Source organism: Pithys albifrons, chromosome 2 (genome assembly GCF_047495875.1).
Source record: "Pithys albifrons albifrons isolate INPA30051 chromosome 2, PitAlb_v1, whole genome shotgun sequence".
Taxonomy (NCBI): domain Eukaryota; kingdom Metazoa; phylum Chordata; class Aves; order Passeriformes; family Thamnophilidae; genus Pithys; species Pithys albifrons.
The window spans coordinates 30,327,654-30,337,636 of NC_092459.1; the positions used below are offsets into that span (position 1 = coordinate 30,327,654).

The 9,983-nt window shown below is 37.3% G+C and overlaps 1 protein-coding gene across 5 annotated transcripts in view; it reads right to left on the reverse strand.

The window, feature by feature from the left end:
- The window catches only part of FILIP1 (filamin A interacting protein 1), a 105,837-nt gene extending 96,303 nt beyond the window's left edge, over positions 1-9,534 (reverse strand). For 4 of the 5 annotated variants that reach the window (XM_071548626.1, XM_071548627.1, XM_071548625.1 and 1 more), the window contains exon 1: positions 9,086-9,534. The gene's annotated coding sequence lies outside the window, so the exon portion shown is untranslated. The remainder of the gene's footprint in view (positions 1-9,085) is intronic. The other variant, XM_071548630.1, reaches the window with a different exon arrangement.
- Positions 9,535-9,983: the final 449 nt, after the last annotated feature.

Genomic DNA, 9,983 nt, shown 5'->3' on the forward strand with positions numbered 1-9,983 from the left:
GAAATCTCCCAGTATTGATACTATTTGGTTTCTATTCTGGTATGGTTTTGTTCTTGGAGCTTCCTGGTCACATCCCTGGTCCTTTTCCTTCCTTTTTCTGCTATGCGTTACCAGTATGGTTGATTTCTTGTGACCCACAACTCAGGGCACAGCTAAGCTTCCCTCTGGGGAGCTCCTCTAAAAATACATATTCTTGTCACTCAGACTAATTCAACTTCTATTCCTATTTCTCCCAGCAGAATCTGGTTTCCAAGGAGGGCTATTTAAGTCTCCTTATTCAAAGCTGTTGACATGATGTTCAATACTGCAACATCTCAGAGTGTCAAAGTCACTACTATGTTTATTCTTGTAACATTCCCAGTTGTTATTAAAAGTGTAGAAGTAAATAACTTGCTGAGAGTCATACAACAAGTCACTGATATGAAAGCCAGCAATTTAAGCAGATTTCTCTTCCCTGGTGACAACTACCACCTCACATTTTATTTAACATTATTTTCAAGGGATAAACAACAAAATTCAAACATTACATGAGCATTTTGGAGAGGGAACCTGAATTTAGCAAAGTGCCTCTCATGAGCAAGGAATCTATCAGATGTTCTGTCACTCTCACAGCCTGTTCCCTGCAGTGTGATTTAGTCTTTGTACAACTAATGCTGGATTAATTAACCTTCCTTGTGTGCAGTTATGCTTGCCTCATTTCTAGATACTGACTGCTGCCTTGGGAGAAATTTTTGAGTTGACATCAATAGCCTGTAGGACTGTTCCCACTCCACTTACTCCATAACAAAGAATTACAAACTGTTGTGTTATGTTGAGGATATTCACTGAGCACTTACTTATATTATTCAGTTTACTTCTGAAATTTTCCTAGGTTTCTTTTGTGCTAAGCTAAGGAAAAACTCATTACACTGTCTACAGCTATCATGTATTTTTCTAGCACTTCATTAGTCCTCAGAGACCTGTAATGATAAAGGTTGTGTGGCTGGTAGAGATACTGAACAGGGGCTAAAAACTTGCATCACTGCAGGGAATTTGTTTTCTTGGAATGAGGCAGCTCTGTCACTATCACAGAGAGAGCTCTGAACACTTTCTCCTGGCCCCCCAAATACCTCATCAATCCTGTTGTGTAAATTCTATATATTTCCATTTGCAAATAGATCAAATTCTGTATCAAAGGTACTTATACTGTACCCCCTGCATCCTTCTAATAAAAAGTTGTTCCAAAATAATTTTGGGGTTAAGAACAGGTTCTCTGAAAGCAGGAAAATCAGTTTAGTTATTTTTTTTTCCAACCCATAAGCTGCTTTTTAAAACTTTCCCCAAATGGACATGAGGCAGGTAGTTAAAGATTATCTGGTTAAGTTAGTTAAGATTATCTAGTTAAAGTTATCTGGTTAAACCATGGTTTAGAAGCTCAGTTTTAAAACACAACTTCCTGGCCTCCTGCCAAAGCACTTCTTGTCTGTCCTGGCCTGTTCTGGTGTCTTTCAAAGTATGATCCCTTCTTTCTAAATCTCACTAATTTTCTCATTAGCTTAACCCCCCTGAGGCATATGGCAGCTTTTTTATTAAAAAACCTGCAAGGGTAATTCATACAACGTGTGTGTGTGTGTGTGTGTGTGTGTGTGTGTGTGTGTGTGTGTGTGTGTGTGTGCCTGTCTGCAAGACATATCAGCTCCTCAAGTTCCTCTCTGTAGCAAATGCTGAGTTTGCTCTAGACAAGTACAATGGGATTTGAGACCTCTGTACCCCACCATCTGTAAGAATTCCCTGGTCTTTTTCCTCCCATCTGTACTGATGACGGTAATATCTTAGTTACAGTTCCAGTTTTAGGAACATTAATTTCTGAATTATCTGAAAAGAATCTTTGTCTTCAGTGGTAATTCTTTATAGGTATGAGAAATCCTGTATGAAAAGACTGACTGCCACATCTCCTTGAGTGCCACAAGGCCTCTACTTTGTCCTTACTTCATGCTACAGTAATTGCTACCAGGTAAATTTAGATGCTTCCACAAGAAGGACTTTTCTAAACAAAAAGAGCATAAACTAATCTCCAGTATAACCAGAAGTCCATCCAGGAATCCTGTTTGCCACACATGCATCATGCTCTGTCCCTGATTATGGTACAATTGGAAAGAGATGTTCAGTGAGAAAAGTGAATGCAGAAGTGGAAGCAGCTTCCAGAGTTTCCTTACTCAAAAGCAGCATCTGTTTTTCCTTCTTTATTTGCTTATTGCTTGCAATCTCAATGCTAGCCTTTCAGCTTACTGGACTACCTGGAAAGCTTAAGGTAGAATATACTTAACCTTTTTATTAACAGAGAGATGGCACTTTTAAGTGTAACTAATTCTAAATGTTTGGCTTTCAAACAGAATGTGGAAGGGAGAAGAAGGAAGATGGAGTGCATTCTGAAATCTAGAGTAAAATAGGACAAAATATTACACACAAGATTTTTGGTCCTTATTATTCCTATTTTAGGATATAGCATATTGAACATAAGAAAATCAAACAAAAAATCACTACAAATATTGCCTCTTTTGCAATTTTGAAAGAGCCAAAGATCTGTGATTTGTGATACTACCAACCATCTCTCTGGCCATCTTTTACTCAGTGTATGTATTTTGATACACTGACTATCATCTCTGGCAAAATACTCCTTGGCCAGCCATGTCCAAAACTTTGTAATCCAAAGATCACAAAGATGTGAGACCTTAGAATAATTATAAATTAAAAATACTCAAGATATATGTAAATAATCAAAGCCCCAAGCAACTTGATAAGACTCTGTAGTTAGTTCCACTTTGAGTGAGACTGGATGACTTCTTTTCACCTGGATTCTGGTTCTGTAAATAAGTGGCACATCTCATTCAGAGGATATGCTGCTCTGACCCTGCCTTTTACTATTTGCAATGTGAAGCCTTTTATGAGTCAGATTTTAGCTTCTGTTTCGTGCCACTCAAAGTGGCAGTGGTTCCCATAGCCAGCTGCCTCGTAACACGTGGTTTCCCTGGCACTCAGGAATTCTGTTGCCATGTGTGTCCCTCTGTGCAGAAGGGACATCTTGTTCTGCACTATGTCTGACATGCTTGAGGACATTGAGCATGGCATGGTTCTCGTCCTTCTGTCTCCCACCCAGAGTCAGAAACTGGAATGCTTATTTTTCTCCAAAGAATTTTATCAGACTGAGGAACTGAAACCCTTATCTACTGGAGGATGATCTATGTTTCTTTTCATTACAGAAGTCCATGTTGAAGAATAAAAGAAGGAGAAAAAACACACCATAGAAGAACTACTGTAATCTTTACCTTAAAAGTTAGATCCAAGAGGTTTTGTAAGATTTTGAGGATAAGTAGGAATGACAGACACAGGAACTGAATAAGTTCAGCATGAGAAATATATGCTTAATTATATTTTAGTCAGCCCAACACTGAACTAGTCATCATTAACCACATGTACTTTCCCACCCTTTCATTTATGTCCTTGCTTATGGCTTTTAGAGTAATTTTTTCAACAATCTTTATTATATATTTTAAAAGTAAGAATGCTCTTTGAGACACATAACTAGACGGTATGAGCTTCTATGAATACAGTTTCTACTATGTTCACAAATTTGAACTTGAGGCTAAGTTCTGTATGTTTTTCTTTGGTGTATATTTGTTGTCACAGTAACTGCAGTTTTCCCAATAAATGGAAATTGCATCGTTTCCTTAGCATTCAGGTTATTGCACTGAAATAGCACCATGAACTCACCATTACTTCTCCCTTCCTGTTGTCAAGCTAGATCTCATTTAGTTACAGGAACAGCCACTAAAACAGGTTAGTTTAGATGTGTGCACATTAGAAAGCTGAAGTAAGTCTGCTTAGCCCCATTACATCCTATGACTCATGCCTGTGTGGGAAAGACCTTATTTTCACAAAGATCTCTTAGATAAACAAGGCAAGTTGGCAGCAATTCGATTACTCCGATGCGAGCAGTCTCCTGCTTTCTGTGGCATTTATTTGCTTTATATTTTCTGAAAAATGCAAGCAGGCTGATAAACTCTACTGAGAATTCTTGTACCAAGGACACAGGAACTTTCATTTACTTTTTTTATAATAAGACCAGCCTTGAAACCAGTTTCTTAAAAAATCCTTTTCTACTCCAGTAGAATATTTTTTTATCCATTTTGGTGGGTTTTTTTTGTTTTGGTTTTGCTTTTTTTAAGTTTGTTAGTGAAGATGTAGCTCTTGCTATCCACAGCCATAACACACTAGTTAGCTAGATGCCTCCCTCCTGCAAACTCACAAGCCTCTAAATTCTGATAGAAAATGGATTTAGCTTCCAAAATATCACTTTTACATATGTGCTGGAACAGACCTTTGAACAGCACAAATCATGTAACATATTCTTTGACACCACTTCCCCAAAAGGAAAAGCCATGAAAGCAACTCTTATTGTATTAAAGAGCTCTAAAAGTGTATAAATCAAACTGGAAAAGTTCATTGCAAATTCGTCGAGGGTTTTGCTCTTGTTCTGAAACCCCACCAGTTTAGATTTGAACGACCCTGGCCACTTCTTAGACAATTAATATTTAATCGTCCTTTTATCAGCTTTGAAATGAAACTCGCTTGGACAAAGTACAACAATCTTTTAGATTCACCCACCCCTTTGCTTCAGTCAGCACACAGCAGCCACACGGGTTGTCCATTTAAGGGAAAAAGTACAAGCTCCAGCCTATATCCCTGTGCCTTGGATGTGTTTGTCCCACTCCTTCAGCAATGCATTCTGTAATGCCAAGAAGCATTTGCTTTCCCACAACAGGCATACACACATGCACACACATATGCACACTTCTCATTAAGTTTTAATTAAGCTTTTAATTGTAGGAATTGTCTCTTTCTCGTATTTTTGAGTGTGTAAAACACTGTGGAGGAGGCCACAATCTATATAATCTTACATATCATCTTTTCTATGTTTTACTTGTGGAAAAGATTTAGAGATACAGGCCAGCCAAAGCAGAATGAGAATGAGAGGGTAAAGCCATCTTGAATTTAAAAAAAAAAAAAAAAGGACAGCTGTCGCAACATAGGAAGATTTTCTGCTTGCATTGATATTAGTGCTTATTTTACTATGATGTTAGGAACAAAAAGTAATATAGAAAGTACAGATTATCTGCAGAAGCAGGAAGAGCAGGTGAAAAGACCCAAAATATAAGGAAAAATCTAATCAAGTATCCTGAAAGGCACAATTTTCAGAAATATATTAGGTGTCACACAATTTTCAACATGATCAGAGACTTCCACTGTCTCTCCTGAGCAGGACACCAGGACAATTGTTTCTGTCCTTTGGACACTGCACTTCAAAGCGTAACTACAGGACTATGTCACAAGTTCTAGTAGCACTACTTTGGTACAAAGACCACGTGCTAAACAGAAAAAGAGAGCTTAAGAAATACTGAAACTTTTCTATACAACAGAATATTCTTATTTTATCACATACACTATTTTATCTTTCTAGATTTCAGTTCTTATCCTAGGTTTTATATACTAAATATTTTTGGTGAAATAGTAAGTCTGAATAGATAGAGTTCCATCTCCTTTCTATTGTTGTTTCCTCTGGCTTCTTCACAAATATTGACAATATTTCTCCTAGTAGCATTTTAGATATGTAGAAGGACAACCCCTGCCCCCTGCCCTGCCCCAAATTCAGTTTATATATTCAAACAGCATGGCAACCTGCAATGACAGACCTTGAGAAAGGAAGAGAAGAAACAGGAAATTGGAGGAAAAGTAAAATGTCTCTTAGGAAAAAAATAGGAACATAAATGATACATTTTGTTAAATGAGGGGATGGGAAATGTATCTGTTGATTACTGAACACTAAAACCTGATCTTATTAAATTCAAAGGAAATCCCACTCTGAGTAAGACTGACCTCTGACTGGCACAGCTCTGAGGCACATTCTTAATTTCTACCTGGGGGTACATCAGCTGAGTTAGGTGAGATTATCAAAAGCCTTAAATTAAACGTGTGTAATCTGTGCCAACAGAAAGATCACATTATCAGGAGGAGTCTTACTGACACCCGTCTATCAGTAAAACAGTTTTAGTATGGAAATGGCTACAGTGGCAAAACTGTGACCCAGAGGAGCAAAACAGGGCATAGTAGCATAATAGAGATTTCCTATTTTACTAATGCTTATTCCACAAGCTGCTTCCAGGAAGCACATCTGTATCTTCAGGAATCCTCCTTTGGTCAACATAGTTCTGTTAACATTAATGTTCAGTCTTTCTATGACATTAGTGTCAGGTGCTACAGAGAGAGGCACTACGGTCAACTCCTGTGTTGTTATGTCAGTTCCTAGTGTACTCAAGCCAGTAGCAGAGAGGATGGACCACTCCTCACCAGAGCTGAAGGTTAATAGTCTACCAGATATGAGGGGGAGAAGTACAGGAAAATCAAGGCCTATCTAAGCAGGGACCAAACATTGCTCAGATCTGAAGATAAATTTCCAGTCTTTGAATTCGGTGTCAAAACCAACCATTCTATAAAGAGATTGAAAGACTGAGGTGATGAAAAAACCACTCAGTTAAGATGACAACTTTAGTTGTGGCTAGACTGGCTAAAGTTATAATAAAATAAATATAATACTTAAATAATAGTTCATAATAAATAAATATTATAATAACACCACCATAAAATAAATGATAATATTGTGTTATGAAGGTAAACAAAGAAGCCAGAGAGTCTGGAAGTGGATTCATATTTGGAGGAATGCACAGCCTTTAGCACCATGAAAGGCACCACTCATTCCACAAGTTATGCGAATATAAACAAAACCAAAATAATGCATGCTGGGGAAAATAAATGGGTATGCTCTGTCTTGTTGTCTTCCATAAAAAATCTCTACAATGGAGCGTATCACCAAAACATAAATTACTTTTTGACTTGATACAAAATTGACCTTGGCTTCACTGCAGTCATTAGGAGAATTGGCTATTTTTCAAATATGAAACCATCTGTTGAATAGCCACATTACATATTCCACAGATTTGATTGGAAAATCCCAGAGCCTCTTTGTGGACACCTGTTGAGAAGAGTAATTTTAGGCTCCTCCATTTTGAAGTGGAAAGGAAGACAGATGTATGTAAACCCACAACTTCATATGTTATAGTTGGAAATTGCTATTAGACTGTTTAAATGTCACTTCATTTGACAGTTATCAGGCTAATAAATATGCCTTTTGATTTTAAAAAATTTGCTAAAAGTAAATTGTGTGAGAAAAGTAAAGTTGTAAAGCCACACATTATGCTGAGGAACAGCTAAACTGAAAAAGCACTCAATATTAGCATAGCATTTTCCCGGATTTTGCTACCCCTACATATTCAGAAGGTCATTTCTCCACAGTTTAATTTGCCAAAAATTTCAATAAAGAGAAGAAACAGTAATTTTCACTCAAATGTCAAGATGACAAAAACTATACAAATCATATTGTCTCAGTTTTAATCCTCACTGTGTAGCCTTCTCATGAAAAAATAACTTTCTCAGGATATGTCCCTATTAAAAAGTAATGCCAAAGTTTCCTTTAAAAATTTAGATTTGGGATACCACAGTGCTCTAGCAATTCCACAGTAATGATTATCACATTAAATCATGGCCGCCAAAATGCGTTTCTGTTTAATGCTTTAGTGTGCCCCTTGCTATGAAATAAAATGTAAACTATATTCCTTCTTGTTTTAAGAATCTTCTTCCATCCTAATACTTCATTTATTCTGTCATTTCACAGACAGTTACATTTGCAGTCACAAGTCAAAGTTGCTTCAGATTATTTTAATTCCATCCAATCCATCCACTGCTAAGATGTGGTATTGATGTCATTTATGTAGTATGCAGGGATGCAACTAGAATTATTTACTTAAAGGAGGACATTCCCATCTCCCTGAGGCAGTCCCGGAGTCCATAGACTAAGTGTCAAACACCACAGACAGTCAGCATGGACTCAGTTAGTTCCTTCTTTAGGACAAATATTTTTCATCTGAGACAATTCTACATAAATCTGTGCACAGGGGTTTTGCATGGGTTAAGTGCATTCCTTAAATCTCTGCTTTCACAAATGAATTCATATTGCATATGAACTCATAATCAGTATGTCTTTCAAAAATTCATGGGTACTGGATTTCTTTTCTTTTGAGAAAACAGCAGGGGTGGGTGTGGGTGGGGGGTGTGTGTCATCAGCTTTTATCAGTTTAGACAAAGTAAATCATACTAAGCAATTCCTCCCTTAAACTGCATGACCATTATGGGGACATGGGATATGTATTTCCACCAGAAAATCCAGCTTCCATTCTACTGTCAGGGTAAAACATCTGAGAACTAGTATCTCACTTATTTTGCTAAAAGAAACACACGCTTTAACAACAATGACCCAGCTCGATAGGTACAATAAACATAAGGACAATCTTTAGGACAGTTGAATTATGCAACTCGTCAAAAGAGCAGAGATTAATATTCATTCTATGTACATAAGTACCAGAAAAAGAACCAAGAGCTGTTGTCACAAATGTAGTATGAAAGGCATGGGACCACATGTGTCTGTGTGCTAAAAGTTAGTAAGGAAACCAAAAGTACAAATGTGCTGCATTATGAGAAGTATTCAGTTGATTCTGGTACTGAATGGCTGTTTTCCCTTATCACACAGGTTGCCACTGGTTTTCTTAACTGCTAGACTATTACTGGTCAGGGATGATATGTATTCTATTACTAAATTTTGGTTTCTCTTCTGTCAGCATGTAAGGAGATATCAGCAAGATACATGTGAGAATCTATGCACACTTCTTCATAATACTGCTAGCTACTTGATTATGCTTGTTCTCAGAACTGCAAAAGTTATTTAAACAATGCTTTTCTATGGTGGAAGTGTAAATAAGAAAAAAAATCAAAAATTTTTAACCCAGATTTCATCTACTGACATTTCCAAACCATTCAGAAGATTGTCCAAAGAAAGAAAAAGATAATAGACATTAGAAAAGAAAAATTTTGTAAAAAAGACATTGGAAAAGAGAAGGTTTTGTTAAAAAAAAAAAAAAGCATTGGAGCTCAGTCTTACCTGTCAGCAACACGAACCTAGGAATGTCCTTTAACACTGCAAGATCGCAGTAGATCCTCCCACAGCACTACCACAGCAGTAGACAGATCCAGCCCAGGAGAACACAAAGATAGAAACTTTTCCCAGGTTTCTATGTCTACCAGCAGTTGAAGTAATGAAGAAAACAAGGTAGAGAACAGAAGACTGGAGCTGCTTCTCACAGAAATCCCAGGCAGGAGGAGTAGGAGGTATACTCTGTCTGTGTCTCACCCAGACTTTTGTTTAAAAGTTTTTTCAACTGTTGCTAGGTGGTGTTAGGCTTTGGCAGTTTAGTTCTCAGATTGTATTTCCCCTCTTCTGGTCTCTTCACACAGTGTTACAGCAATGACTTTGTTGAGCTCAGCTCGCTTGTGCTATATTTAACCAGTGTTCTCAGCAAGTCAAGCCTGTCAACAGCTGAGAAGTTTGGAGCAGGCTTTGCTGAGTTCCTCAGCTGCCGAATTATCAGTGGATGTAGCACTGCACAGCCCAGCTACTACATTCACTGAAAGATTGTGGGGAAACTGTCAAATCCTTTTAAGGGCTTCCAGTGACTTCATGGGAGTAATTACTATTTAAAGCCCTAAGTACAAGATGTGTATTTAGGCATATATTTTAGACTGCTAGAGAAAGAATACTTGTGTTCACAGCAGATGAGTTCAATTATTTATACAGTGAGAATTTTCCTAAGACAAGTAGGAAGTTTATAATTTGAAAGGTATGCACTTCACTTGAGGAAAAAGCACATGTGGGGAGAACTTTTTGCAGTGTAATTTCTTACAGAGTTTAGCTATATTAAGATGACACAGAGAAATTAATGAAAGGCTTAGGTTTGAAAATTTTCACTGTGATATTTATTTCAAAGACAATCTCTTCTCCC